The sequence below is a fragment of the Ambystoma mexicanum genome, chromosome 1p (genome assembly GCF_040938575.1).
Source record: "Ambystoma mexicanum isolate Mex_15411 chromosome 1p, UKY_AmexF1_1, whole genome shotgun sequence".
Classification (NCBI taxonomy): Eukaryota; Metazoa; Chordata; class Amphibia; order Caudata; family Ambystomatidae; genus Ambystoma; species Ambystoma mexicanum.
Window position 1 is genome coordinate 1,163,371,359 of NC_090921.1, and position 16,042 is coordinate 1,163,387,400.

A 16,042-nucleotide genomic window follows, 5' to 3' on the forward strand; every position below is an offset into this window, starting at 1 on the left:
TTGTTTGATCTCATGTTTAATGTCAGGAGGAGTGTGTGATTGGCTGGCTTGTCTATGAATTACACCCCTTTCCTCTACAAAGAGAATACTCTAAAACCTGGAATTGGTTGAAGTTGTTCTATCTTTTTACTAAAGGGACCTGTGTTAATAATTGTTCCAGTGTTGGAAGACTGGCATCCTAAACTTAGGGCAAAGACAGTTCCCTACACTTTAAATATGCCTTTTAACAGATAATGCTGACAGAAAATGTCTGTGGACTCACATGGAGAATAATTGTTGTCTTCTGTAATCCAGTTTGAAGTACCACTCATTAAGAGTGCATTCAAGATTGGTGATCTTGCAAAGTCGACTTGGTGCCAAGATCTACCCTGCTGACATTTTGCCCTTAAAGGTTGTGGGGATTACTGGTGCCTCAGTGCTTTAGGAGACATTCTCTCACCCTGACTGTTGCCTTTAACATAATCCACTCACACTGGAGCTTGTCTGTAAGACAACAAAAGTCATCCTGTCGAGACACTGTCCATAACATGATGATCTGATGCTGCCTACCAGATAGAACCCAACTTTGTCAATCATAACCCTACCCTTGATTCAACCTTTCCCTTCATGTCCAGCTGTGGTGTTCCCCAGGGCTCTAACCTCTCTCCCTGAATCTTTAACGTATATCTCTCTCTGCTTGCTCACTTTATCTCCACCTTCTCCCCCCCACTTCTGTGTTACGCAGATGCCACCCAACTATTTTTCAAACTTCCCTCTGATGCTCCCCCTACTGCCTATTTGCTATCCAGTCCTGGTGTGCCTCCAATGATCTCTGCCTTAATGCCAGCAAGACTGGGATCCTCACTATTGAGACTCCCACTCCCTCTTTCCTCCCTGCACTCTGGGCACTCACTATGAGCCTTCTCCAGCATCTGAAGACAGAAACCTTGGAGTCATCTTCGACTTATCTCTCTCTTTTCTCCCTCACATCCTGGACCTTGCCAAGAAGGCCCACTTTCAACTCCACCTCCTCAAAGGTATCCTTCCCTTCCTCACTTTCCACCAGAAGCTCAATGTCTCTAGAGCCTTGGTACTCTCTAGGCGTGACTATTGCAACAGCCTCTTCCTCAATCTACCTTCTTCCTCTCTCTGCCCCCTCCAACATGTCCAGAATAGGGCTGCAAGATTTATCATTGGCCTTAAGCCCAAATACCATATCTCTCCAGCCCTAAACACCCTCCATTGGCTCCCGGTTGCTTCAGGGATCAAATTCAAATCCCTCTGCATCATCCATAAGGCTGTCTGGGGCCATAGACCAATCTATCTACAACTTGCTCTCACCAAATACCTTCCTTTCAAATTTGTATGCTCCTCCAGCTCCAACTCTCTGTGTGCCAAGTGCTTTTCTAAGCAGCGAGCTGCTGGCGGATTTCTCTCCTCAGCTGGCTCCCTCCTCTGGAACAACCTCCCCCTCCCTTTCCATCTTGAGACGGATCTCCTCAAATTCTGGAAGCTCCTCAATAGTTTCCTCTTTACCTCCTCCTTCCCCCTCTCGCTCCTGTGCTAAAACCCTACAGTAGCTGAGATTGGTGGCCAGGGGCCTTATGTGTCCTTCTGGGCCCTGTCCTCCCGCCCAATCGCCCTCAGCCCTCCTCCCCACCCCAGCACTTGGCTTTGGGCACCCACTGGCCTGTGTTGCCACATGTTTGCACTTTTATTGGCAGGTGATCACTTCTGTACCAAGAGATTTCTGCCAGGCACTTACTGTTGACCACAACTAACTTCTTGCACTTCCCTCTGTGGAACTCCTGGCACTTACCCACTTCCCTGTCCCTTCTCTCTCTCTACACTTGCACGTTCTGAATGCTCACAAGGCCTAGTAGGACCGCCTCCTTCCTGTCCATCAGTTTATTCCATTTTGCATTTGTTCCCATGTGCCCTCCCTTCTGCCCTGCGGGCGCTTTGAAACACAATTTGTTGATCTATAAGGACCTTACAAATGCACAATAGATAAATAAATGCAAGTCATATGGATTGAGAACTATTTGCGTGCTTGGGAGCAGCGGTCGAAGTGGGCGGGAGGGTTCGGGAGCGGTGCTCCTATACTTTTTATTTTTCAGTTTCACTGTTCCTATACCAGAACGGTTTCGTTTTAAAATAAAAGTGTAGGAAGTGTAGGAAGAAGTTGAAGCTTGCACTTCAGTGCACTGCACTGAACATTCCCTTCAATAATAGGTGTGTTTGTTTGGGGGTTTGGACTGTGTGTGGGAGGGGCGTGGCAATGGGGAGAGTGGGGCAGACCGGCAGGGAACATAGCTCCACTACTTCTTTTCGTACACTTTGACCACTGTTTGGGAAAGCATTACACCCTTTAGAACATCCTGTGCACTGCCTTTATTTTTGTATGTATGGACGATTATTGTGATGTTACTGAATAATAAAATTTAAGTGAATGCCTGTTTTCCACTAGCTGTTGTTGTGAAACGCTAGACATAAGACAGTGAGTGCACCACATTGGAACTGACTGTGGAAAAACCCTTCTACTCATGGACTGACTTACATTTTCTTACTCTCCAGCTTTATTAGAGATTTGTTAGAGACTTAGAATTTCCCTGGGTATTTAACAAAAGCTTTGTAGTACCACTATTGCTCAAGTGGCATGATGACGTATTCGCAAACGGATCTGTGCTTCACGAATGAGTCCAGGCTTTGCAAACATTTAAAAACTGCATTTTCAGCAGTTTGAAGCTAAAAGTTTACCCCTCCACAGATCCTAGGCCCATTCTGACTAATTTTCCATTTGCAATCCAGGAGAAAGCACCTGCTTTGAAGAGTATTGGCACACCTGCTATTTAACTTCCATTATGGCATCAGCCATGGCCATCCCTCCTCACCAAGAGCCACCACCACCACCAGCTGGAGGACCTGGACAACGGAAAAGGCGCAATGGTGTAGAGGAGGATCAAGAGGACCAGGAAGATGAGATAGAGAAAATGCCTACCTCCAGCACCCAGAGAGAATCATTGGTGTGGCAGTTCTTTAAGACCGTACAAGGGGTACCAAATGCTCCAGCTACCCATGTTGAATGCATTGAGAGTGGAATCATACTCAGTCGCGTACAACACAGGCAGTACTCTTTTGGTACTACCTGCATGCACCGCCACACCCGCTCACACCACACAGGTAATCTGAGAAAGGCTGTTTCTTTCTCAGGCCGTCTTCTTCTACCTCATCTTTCTGAACCGCTACTGCCACCACACATGCTACTCCTGTTGGGCAGAAAATCCGACCAACTACCTTGCAAACCATAAAAGAGGCTGTTGATCCATATTTGTCCAAGACAACAGCACTCTGTATATACTGTAACACACCACTCTGCAGGGGGGATCAGTTTCAAAGTGCGCTCTTAGGCTGTAATCAAGGAGCATGAGAATCACTGCCCTCTACCTTAGATTTAACGCACATCCAACATCTTCCCATGTCCACCTGCCCCTTCATATCTGTGGTTGGTGCCCCTTCCCTCATTTCCCTCCCCTACCTTACTTCCTGGCCTTTCCTGCAAAATATACATATATATCTAAAATCAAAAACAACAAAAAAAAGCTTCCTTTAGGAACCACCTTTCACAGTTAAGAAATAGATCTAAAAAAAGTAATCTTATAGACTCATCTACTTTACATTTTTCAGTAAAGTAGTTAGACTCAATAAGATTGTCCAACATTTCCATTAGCAGTTTGTACTATGCTAATGTAAACAATGGACAATTGTATATTAGAGGAAAATAAAAAACACAGAAACAATTTTCTGTCCAAAATACCTTTCTCTAGCATACAAAGACCATAATCCATGGACCTTCATGAATATCTGCCGTCTCTGCAGTCCCCTTTCCAGGCCATGTGTCATTAAAAGGCCTGGATTATGTTGTAACACTCCCTCATTGCCTGCTTTCGAACAGTCACACATTTATCCACCAATCACTTACAAAAACTCTTTCTATAACCCAATCAACATACTAAACTTCCACACACAAACGTGCACTTAACAATGTTATAGAAAGCATTTGCATCTGCTTTTCCCTTATTTATACAAAGTAAATTGTACACACTGTTGCTATAAATGCACATATGGATTGGTCAGTAAGAGAAGTGCATGAATGGAAGGGGGGGTAGAGATGGCAAGTGCTGATAGGAGCCGAAAAGCAAATTGCCATGGAATGCCAAGGTGGGAGGCCTCTAGCTAACTGCTGGGGCAGAGGAGTCCCAAAGGTGGGGTGCACAGCTGCCAGGCAGTATACCCACAAGGGCAGTGCTGAATGGGGGAGGTATACTGGTGTCGGGTAGATATAGGGCCTGGAACCTGTGAGGTTTATAAGGGACCAAGGCACCAGTCTCAGTGGCAGTGGTGTGAGTTAGCATGGAAGGGGTTGAGGGAAACAGGAAGAGAAAAGCAGAGTTTAGAAGTCTAAAAGGAACAGGAAGGCTGTTCTAAAGAGAGGGACCAGCCAAAGAGAGAGACATGCCTCCCGCTCTTTGTTTCGAAAAGCGTTTCACAAGCAGAGAATTGGAGTTAAAGGAGCGGACAAAGACAAAGTTGCAGATACTGTGGTCCCAGGCCCCAGAAAGCTTTGTCAATGATACAGAGGATCTTGATGTTCATCCATGAAGCCACCAGGAGTCAATGTATACATTTTAGGGCTACAGTGATATGATCCCAGAGCTTCAGGCTGAGGATAAGTCTTGCAGCCCTATTCTGGATTATCCAAAGGGGTTGTAGACAACAAAGGGGGAGGTTGAGGAAGAGACTGTTGCAGTAGTCCAGCCTCGAGAGCACCAGGGCTCTAGAGACGTTGAGCTTCTGGGGGAAGGTAAGGAACGGTAGAATGCCTGTAAGGAAGTCAGGGATGTTATTTCACCAAAATGCCAGGGGTAGTGGAAGTGACATCACATGACCCTTGACCTCTGATGGCATCACAAGAAGTGATGTAATTTGACCCCACCCCAAAGTGACATCACGGGAGGCAGTGGGACACGATCTTTCACCCCACGACAAAACAGGAAGTGGTATCATATAGCATTGTTTGTTAGTACACTAACAAAAATATGGTTAGGATATCACTGTAAAGTGATATACATTTTATACAAGAATGGATCACCATATGTATCGTTAATATCATTGCGTATAGGCCCATATTGCCAAATGACTGTAAATGCAAGGAGACGTCCAAGGGATAATGATGTGTTATTATATAGCACTTATGCTAAGCGCTTCATATAGAACAAATATACATATAATATCTCCCAACCTGTGTTGGTACTCATTTATCAACCTCATCAGGATGAAAGGCTGAGTTGGCCTTGCTAGGAGTCAAACCTGAAACCTACAGATCACACACACATTCCAGCAGCCAGTGCTCAAACCACTGAGCTATCTTACCGGCTATAGCGATCAGAAAACCAGCCACTCCAGAAACAAATAGCCACATGCTGCTGGCCACAGCCCATGAGCCTCAATGTAAACAATGTTTTTTTTTAACAAAAGGATTATTTTTTAAACTTTTTTTTTAGGGGTAGCAAGGGAGACCACAGGGGTAGCAAGAGAAACCTCAGGGGTCGCAGTTGCGACCCCTGGCAACCCCTAAATGATGTCTATGAAGGAGGTGAAGCTGAAAGTGGGCCTTCTTTACAAGCTTCAAAATGTAAGGAGTAAAGGAGAGAGAGGATTCAAAGATGACTCCAAGGTTTTTGGCCTCACAGGACGGTGAGAGTAGAGGGCCCAAAGAGAGCCGCCAGACTGTAGGAGGAAAACAGGGCACAGGTGTCTCAATAAAAATGATCTCCGAGGGAGGGGGAGCTGATGAGCCCGGCTACAGTGGCTAGCAGCCTATGAGCTCCTTGCCACTCTAGCAAATCTGGATGCAATCCTGCTGACCCTGACCTGATGCTGTATTCCCAGTGGGTACATCAGCTGTAGAAACTCCCCAAGCACACTCAGGTGAAGTCTGGTGGCTGCAGTCCATGAACTGAGGGCGTGAGGTGGAAAGGAGGGGAAGCAGGCCTGGCCTGTGGTGATTGTGAGAGGAGCTGCAGAGCGCTTCTGCTTTTGAGTGCCCTGTCAGAAGACGTGACGGAGGTATGGCTCGATCTATGGTCCTGCAGCAAACTGGCAGAAGTTGTGTTATTGATCCTGCGATCCTGGCTTTGGAAAGCAGGACAGTGCACTGCTGAGTGGTCCGTTGTTGGGGCAGGGATGTTGCAGTATTGGAGTAGCACCTGCCTCTGCCCTCCGGCAAAGAGCGGTGGCGGCGGCCGGTGCTCTGCATGTTTTATAACTGGTACTGAACTCTCCTAACGGAACTCCACTCCACCCATCGATGGCCCAGGCGATGGAAACTGCTGGGAGCATGTTATGTGAGCCGCAGTGAGTGAGGAGGCATCCAACTGGTGGCGGCGCTTGGAATTGGGCAGAGAGCCAAGTGGAGATGACATGAGGGTGCACCCTTGGAGCCGGAATCTTCTTAAGCTGAGAGGATTGAAGCACTGGGTATTGCAGGTGAAGTGCTATGCCCAAGGCTACAATGAGGAATAGTGCAGAGCACAACTGGATCCAGAGATGGATTGCTTGCAATATGTGGAGGAGCCCATTGGAGCCCCATACAACGGCCAGGAAGCCTGTGTGGAATCAATGAGGATTCAGAGGACCACCAGAGAGGCACCAACAGTTGAGGGAGGAAGCCAATGCTGCAGATTTGGTGACCGGGGTTGCTGCTTATCCTTGCACAAGGGGCACATTATAGTGCAATATTGCAGTTAGATGGGATGTATCGGAGTGTCACAGTGGAAGAAGTCACTCTCTATGCCCAGTTGCACGAGCGCATTTGTTAGCCACTCTTAAGACTTTGGAGATGAAGAGTAAGCATGCTTGTCAAGACTGCAACTACGTTGGCACTACGCTGAATGAGCAAGATGACAGCAAAAACTATCTAAGTTAGCAAGAGAAATGTGAGAGAGCAGTGGGACATTGGCTTGTGGTGTGGGACTACAGAGTGGAGGTTGGCACAGCATGGAGCCTCCCTGATTCAGGCATTGTGTGTTGTGCCATCACAGCCGGGCGTGAGGCTATGGCATGGTAGCAAGCATCCTTGAATATTGCCTGGGTTTGAACTATACATTTGCCTGGTGAGGGGCTCTACACTCGGCAGAAGATCTACATAACCTGGGGCGAGTGACATTCACTGGTGCAGAGGACTCACATGTGACTAAGTGCTTGGTGAGGGACTGGCTGCACGGGGAGCAGTGCTCCCTCCCCCATCTAAAACAAGGTGTGTCAGTGATTTCTTTGGGAGCCGAGAGGGTGGAGTACACGCCAGGGCAAGTAAAGAATGGTAAAGTGATGGAGGACTCACAAGAGGGTCCTTCCCAGCACACTCCCCCCAATCCTACGGCGAATTCAACAATATCAAGGCCACGTTTAACCAGCTACAAACCAGTAAACAATCCTTGGATGGGAAAATGGATACCCTCACATGTAAGGTGGACCACATGCAGGTATGCCTGAACAAATAAGTGGAGAGGCTGAATCAAGTAGAGGGTCAATTTTCTACAGTGGATGGTGAATCCAGAGCGGTATCACATGAACTTGTGCAATTCAGGAAGGCCCTTAAGAAACTAGCAGAGAAGCAGGAGGATCTTGAGTCATGATCTAGATGGAATAATTTACAGATAGTGGGTATCTCTGAAGCGGTGGACCAGCAGGTGATGGAACCCTTGCTTGAATCCATACTGCGGGAGGCGCCGGACAACGAGGGCTTCTTGACGGTCTTTAAAGTTAAGAGGGTGCACAGGATACCTAGTGAAAGGAAACCAATTCCTCGATTTCTGGCTTGGCCGATCATAACTCGTATGTTGAGCTATCGTGATAGAGACAAGACTCTGCAGAAGGCCATGAAGAAAGGCTCCTTGGCATACACAGGGGACACTATTAGACTTTCCCCAGATTTTTCAGATAAAGTACAGGCAAACCGGCGAAAATATATTGATGTTAAAAAGAGGCTCAGAGAGAAGTATGCCATGCTTTTCCCTGCCAAACTCAGAGACGAACATGGGGGCAGGCATTGTTTTTTCAGACCCTGAGGATGCCAATGCCTTTCTTGTGACACTACCTAGGGTCCCAATATGCGTGGGGATTAATGTTCGAGGGGAAGAATCCCTGTGAATTACCAATGGGGGTTGATTACTGATGTTGATTATTGTAATGTTTCCAGGGAGGGGGCAATACTGTTGTGGGAGCGCAGAGGTAGCTGGGCACTGATGTTACCCCGATGTGGATGCCATTGAGAGTGGTTGTTTGTGGATGGGGTGGGGATAGCTGGCATGTTATGGTTGTCGGCAGGGACTGAGGAACAAGTTGGGGTGTGAATTGGTGTTTATTTGGGCGGTGGTTTGGGGGGTCACCCACTGTCAAGCCTTGGACTCCCTTTGCTGTGGCGGGGAAATGGGAGTCCCTGTTAATGCTTGGGGTTCACTTTCCATGAGCAATGACTCAGTTGAGGGTGATAGGGGATGCCATATATTGGGATGCTGCAGTTTATAGCAAATAGTCTAAAAGCGTGGAAGTCCTTGTACTGCTTGGGGATGATCTGAGTAGCTTTGATGGGGACGGTTAGGGGGCTAAAATGCATGACCTGAAATGTTAGGGGATTAAATTGTTCATCCAAGCCTGCAAGATCTTACTGTACATGAGACGCCACAACATTGATGTGGCGTTCTTGTAATCGCTACTTATCATCCTGCTCCTCCTATTCTAGTGGTGTGTGTATATTGATACATGGTTCGGTTGGCTTTCAGCTAAAACATATGGGCAGGGCACTGGTGGTTGGAGGTGTGGTACATGGGCATCCAGTCACTTTGGTTAATAACTATGTGCCAAATGTTGATACAGTGGAAACGCTGGATTAGTTAGCTCAACAACTGGATCAGAGCACTCCGGGATTGGTTATCTGGGCAGGAGACTTCAATACGGTGATGTAGCCGTCCTTGGAAAGAACGCATGTGGCGTCACAGTCCCTATGAAGATGACCAGCAAGTTGCAGGAACGGTGCTGGGAATGGGAGTTGAATGACATCTGGAGGAGTTGGCATGGGAATGAACAAGTGTGTAAGTTTCACTCCTTCGGAGTCTGCATCATGGTTGAATTATTTTTTAGTTTCAGAGAAGATTACTGGATGGGTGGTGAAGGTTACTATTTTAGCGTGTACCCAGTTGGATCACGCGCCAGTGGTTGTGTTGCTGGATATGCCAGGCGAATGGCTGGGAGGCCAGCTTGGGTGTTTAAGAGTGACTATTTGTCTGACACATTGTTTTCAGCAGGGATATCGGGTGTTATAGATAACTTCTTTGCTGAAAATGAGGATTCAGACGCCTCGCACACAGTGTTGTGGGAAACATTTAAATGTGTGGTGTGGGAGGAATGTATTTCGAGGGAGGCTGGGTGCTGAAATTGATACAAGGCAAATTGAAGGACAGCAAGGTCTGCATTCAGAGGCTACAGGGGACACGGGTCTATTGACTGACGCAACCAAGCAGAATATGATTAAGGAGGAAATTAGGACATTTGAGGAAGAGGCCCAGAGGGAGGTGAAGTTTCTGCCTAGGAAAGTTGCTGTAAGGCAGTACGGGGAAGGTCTACCTTCTGGGAAATTACTGGCGAAGGCAGCCAGAATGGATATATCTACATCGCGTATCACCTCTATCGAGGATGGACAGGGTCTTACACTATATGCAGATAGGGACATTACACAGGCGTTTTGTGATTTTTACATCCACTTGTACGCTTTGAAAGCCCGGGTGTCACAATCTGAGGTGGATGATTTGTTAGACAGGGCAGCACTCTAATGGTGTGAGCAGGGGAAAAAGGAATGGCTGTGTTGTCCCATCACTGAACAGGAAGTCCTTCTAGCAATTGATGATGATGGCTTAGGGATCTAGTGGCACATGGATTACATGAGGTGCCTCGGGATTGATATGGTGCATACGGCCATGCCCCCAAGAATCTGGTCACCGGCCTCAACCACCACAATAGAATTAAACCATATAGCAAGTTTGTACAATACACCTTGAAATAACAAGACTCACCCAGACCTCCTAGCCCCAATCACAATAGCGTCCGTGGCCAAAATATTTTACGGAAAACACGGCAGCACCTGCACAGCTTTTATTCACCTATAAAAACAGCTCTATATAAACTTTCTTTATCCCCTACCCCACCCTTTCTAGGCCTTCGTCCACAAAATAGACCAAAATATATTTTCCAGGCTTATTTTCCTCACCACAGTGTCCGCGGACAAAGGCCATGATCCACCCATCCAATATAGCGACTATTTCTAAAATTATGACGCACCTCATATTTCAAACATCCAATCAGCTTGCGTCTCTCTGTAAACTTTGGTGACCATTCGTCAAACGATGCCAACGTTATAAGCTGCCAAAAAAGTACTCTTTCTATAAGTTGAGCAACTTAACCAAAGATAATATTACCAATCATTATATAAACATTTGTCATAAACAAATTTCACCATTTCTTATTTTGACAGAAATGGCAAACACACTGAGTGGCTATAAGAAAACTTTCCCAAAGAAAAAATGGGTGAAAATAACATCTCTAATGGTAAATAATACATCTTTCAAAATAAAAAAATTATTATAATTTATGGTGAGCTCATTGAAATAATAATTTCTTCTTTTTTTATAGTACATAGTTTACATGAAGAAACAACACCAGAGATTATTTATACAGAATCTCAACAATAAGAAATACAATCCCAAACCCAAATTGTACATCATGAAATAATGATCTTGTCTTCAAAATTGGATGAATTTAGCAATGACTTTTAAATTATGTTAAAATCATTTCATTACAAAATGTTGATTATCGCTCTCCTACTTTCCGCCAGCACTCATCCCAATCAAATTCACAAAACATAAATCAAAGACAGTTTGATGAAACTTCTCTCCCTCCCTCACCAGATGATGACTTTATTAACATGTTAAACTCCCATTTATGTCTCCCATTCTAGTACATCATCCCTTTCATAAATACATTTATTTTTTTCAACTATAAATATCTTGTATATTATTGTGTAATAAATTCTTATTTCCTTTTTAAAACACCAATAAATAGCCCGCAAACATCTCGGTCATTTGGCGGATCTGTTTGTGCAATGGGGCATCCGCGGACATCGTACCCTGTCCGTGCATGTCCGGTCTTGCATGACGCATTTTAAATTAGCGATTTGCAGACATCCCCACATATGCACCAAGTGTCTCCTGCCCGCTGATATCCATGGACACTCGCCGCTGCCATGGACACTCCACTGACTTCATCATGTGGCTGCGCTCAAACGGCGTGCCAACGTGTCCACGTTTTGAAACTGCATTGTTCATGTTGTTTCATGTTGAAAGTTTACCCTTCCAGCGCTCCGAGACCTATCCTTAGTTGATCTGTCAACCCTTTTCAAGGTCTATTTTCAAATCGGTAATCCGCGAATAGTCGTGAGATTGTCAGCAGTTCCACCCATTACTTTTAGTCATTCGAAATCTGGCAGACCTTGAGAGAGCATCTTTTGAGAATTACTTCTACAAGACTTCCAGGTGTTCAAGAATGGCATCTGTCATGACCATGCCACCTTCCCAGGGGCCACCATCACCACCACCATCACCACATGGAGCACCTGGACAGAGAAACAAGTGCGATGATGCGGAGGAAGATGACACAGGACAGAAAGATGAGGTAAAGGAAGCTCCTACCTCTATTACCCAGAGAGAATCATGGGTGTGGCAGTTTTTTAAAATATCTTGGGGGTGTATCAAAAGCTCGGCATGACAAGGTTGAATGCATTGAGGGCAGGGCTGTACTCAAACGCAGACAACCTGATCTGTACCTTTTTGTGATCACCTCAATGCAACACCACAGGTGCTGTAAGAAAGGATATTCCTTTCTCAGAGAGAAGTAGCTTATCTTCCTCTATCCCATCATCCTCAACTGCTTCTACCACCTCACTGGCTACTCCTGTGGGGCAGAGGATCCACCGGCTGCGTTGCAAGCCATATAGAATGCTGATGACCCTTACCTTTCGAAAGTCACAATACTCTGTTTGTAAAACATGATTGGCAAGTGCCCCAATGTCCTCTTTCCATGCCAGGCATCCTTAAAAGACCCAGATGGCACATGCGGGTCCGTGGACTACTGGAGTGCCTGCAGACAGGGTAGTAGCTGCACATGTTTTTTTTTTACCTATAAAAACAGCTCCAAATCAACTTTATTGCACCCACCCTTTCCAGGCCCTCTTTTTGCGACCAAATAATCCGAAATCTGTTCCATAAAATATGACGCATCTCACGTTTGTGAACATCCAACGAGCGGGCGCGTACAATGCCTGCGGGTATCACGGCAGACCCTGATTGGTCCAGAGGTGTCCGTGGACCCCGAATCAGGAATGACCCAGATTTCACACATTTTTTTGTACCTACTTTTTGCCCATTTTTAAAAAAACTACTGAATGGATTTACATTCTTGACCAAGCTACCGCTCCTGGGGCGGTTTCGGGTGCAGGCGCAAGCAAAACATGTTTTCCATTGTGTCTGGGAGAATTTCAAAAATTCTGCGACCCCCCCTTATAACTTTGCCCCTCCCTGGACGAAACCACACCAAACTTCACAAAATAATTTCTGAGGGGGCTATATTATTTTTTTGCAAAGTTGGATGAGGGGTAAAGTTCTAAGCTGCCCAAAAAGTGCTCTTTCTGTGTGTTGAGCAACTTAACCATTACTAGAGGGCCGCTACCGCAGGCCTTGTAATATATATATTTGTGTGAAAAGAAACGTAGTTAAAGAGATGTTAAGGTGAAATGTAATGCAACAAAACCTTTGAAATTCGGCAGACAAATCCGACAAACCACCTTAACTACTCACTCCCTGTATCACCTTAAACTGTTGATCCCTTCCTGTATTTCTGCCCTTTTTCCCTACATAAGCAGATCTCCAGCCTCTTTCCTTTGCGGTTGGTGAGCAGGTGCAAGTGGATCTAGGTCATCTGGCCTAAGCCCTGCCCACCTGTCAATCACCTTAAACTCTTGATGCCTTCCTGTTTTCATGCCCTTTTTTCCTACTTAAGTAGCCCTCCAGCCTCTTTCCTTTGCAGTTGGTGAGCAGGTGCAAATGGATCTAGGTCACCTGGAATAATCCCCACCCGCCTTCTTAGCCCTGCCTCTTCCTGTCTGCTCTTAACTCTTAGATCAAGGGTGTCTCTCAACCAGGGATCCAAAATGAAAGGCTGACGAAGAAAAGGGCAGTTCCTGTTCGGACCGGCAGGACCCAGTGCCAGAATCATGCCTGCTCAGACAACAGGTAAGCATGCACCGACATGTGTTTTCTCCCTCTGTCCCCACAGGCCATCCCCACCACCCCTAGGCAACAACAACGTCATCAAAATCTCCCCTTTTCTAGGGCATGGACTGCACAAAGCAGCAACCTGAACCACATCGGCGTCAATCCAGTCAACACCGCCTCACCATCCACAACACGGAAGTTGATGCTCGCCAATGTCCGCTCAGCTATCACCCATGCAACAGACATCGCTGACCTCATCACTACACAAAACCTTCATGCCATCATCATCACTGAGACCTGGCTAAAACACACCTCTGCCCACATCTTAGAAGTCCTTGTCCCTGACGGCTACAGTATCCAACACAGAAACTGGATGAACAAGACAGGCGCAGGCCTTGCAGTCATACACAAGACCTTGTGGCCCTGCACCAGACTTGACATCGAAAACATTGGCTCCTTCAAAGTCCTCTCCTGCAACTTCCCTCTCTCCCTGATGGACACAGTCACCTTCCTTCCATCTCATCTACAGACCACCCAAACCCAACACAGCCTTCATCAGAGACTTCCCTGACCTGTTCACCGCCATGTCCCTCACGCACGACAACATCTTCCTAGGTGACTTCAACCTGCCAGGCAACGAGGCCACCAAAATGATGAAGGAAGCTCTCCTCAGCCTTCTCAACACCATCATCCCCACACAGCACACGAAAGACCCAACACAAGAGAAAGGTAACATCCTCGACCTAATCATCACTGCACTGTCTTCCCTCCATAACAGCTCTCCTCTCCTGCTTGACTGGTCTGACCACCTCGCCGTGCCTTCCAACATCCTGCACACCACCCCAGTCAAGCACTCCCAGTAGACAAATCTTCAGGTCCTTCAAGAACTTCCTAGTGGAACCCCTCACAGAAGACCTCACAAACATAGACCTTACATGGACCAAATATCCCCAATCGAGCTGCGACTCTATACTGGAAGCCCTCAATGCCACCCTCCCAGACTAAATCGACCAACACTCGCCTCTAAAACAACGCACCTACAAATCGAAACCGCAAGCACCCTGGTACATGCAAGAACTCAACCTTAGCAAAAGAGTCATCAGGGACCAAGAGAAAACCTGGCACCGCTCTAGGACTGCATCTGACCTGGCACTTCCTCAAGGAACTCAGAGCAAACATCTGACAACTAATCAACACAGCCAAGGCCTCCTACTATCCGAATACCATAGCAGAAGCTGACAACAAAAGCAGAGCCCTCTTCAAAATGGTCCATCAATGCATCAACCCGCTATCCAACCCTGCCATATCACACTCCATCAAAAAATCCACCATCATCAACAAAATCAGCAATATTCACCAGCACATAGATTTCGGCTCTGCATCCACATCTCATGCCCCTCCTCGCAATATCTCAACACCCTGGACAACATACCAGACACTCTCGAAAGAGGACCTGGTAGAAACCCTGGCTGTCCTCAAAGCCACATCATATACAGATGACATCGTCCCAGCATCCATCCTCAAGACCCTCCCCACAGAAGCTCTCCTTCCCTAACTGGAAATCATCAACATCTCCCTAATTCAAGGCACCTTCTGATCGACCCTAAAAACAGGATAAATCTGCCCTCTACTAAAGAAACCCACTCTGGATCACGATAACCTAGGTAATTATCACCCCATCACTCATCTTCCCTTCCTAGGTAAGATCATCAAGAAAGCAGTAGCGCACAACTGCAGCAACACATCAACATCAACAATCTCCTCCACACCCACCAATACGGATTCAGACACAGCGCAGAGACAGCAACCATACAGGTGGTCAACAACACCCTGAACATCCTTTACGATGGCCACCCATGCCTCCTGGTTCAACTTGACCTTTCAGCTGCTTTCGACACAGTAGACCACCAGGCGCTTATGGACACCCAACATCAGCGCATGGGGATCAGCAACCTTGTCCCACACTGGTTCAAGTCCTACCTTGCCAAAGGCAAGCCGTTTTCTCAGATGAACTCCTCTAGATCGCCAATGCTACCCATCACCTGTGGTGTCCTGCAGGTTTCATCCTTTCCCCAGTGATCTCCAATCTATTCATGGAGCTGCTGGGAGGTCTCCTATCCACACACAACATCCACATCCACCAATACACTGACAACACACAGCTTTACCTTAAGATGGACTCCATCAAGGACATCCAGAGGCTCAAAACCTGCCTCTCGCTGATCCAGTCTTGGATCTCAGTATCTACTTGAACATCAAACCCTCCAAGACTGAATTCCTTCTCCTCACCAACAACACGGAACACCCAGACATACAGACCTGGCTATCAACCATGAACTCTCAGAGATTCACACCCAAGCTCACCTCCTTCGCCAAGTACTTCGGGTTCCACATCGACAAACACCTCTCCTTCAAGACACACATAGCAAAGAAAACTCAGACAGCTTGGTATCAGCTCTCCCTCCTACAAAAAGTCCTTGCTCCCTATGGACAGCTTTAAATCCACCATTCAAGCACTGGTACTAATCCACCTGGATAGGGGCAATGCACTCCTCGAAGGTCTTCCGTCATCCTTCCTTGTGCCCCTAGGAAGTGTCCCACACGCAATCGCACACCACATCAAGGGTCTACGTAGATATGACCACATCACCCCGGCCCTCATCGACCTTCTTTGGCTCCCA

The 16,042-nt window shown here is 46.7% G+C and overlaps 1 protein-coding gene across 2 annotated transcripts in view; it reads left to right on the plus strand.

Annotated features, from left to right (window-relative positions):
• LOC138450655 (retroviral integration site protein Fli-1 homolog) overlaps nucleotides 1-16,042 on the plus strand; it is a 299,198-nt gene that overhangs the window by 229,829 nt on the left and 53,327 nt on the right. The gene's annotated exons all lie outside the window — the stretch shown is intronic.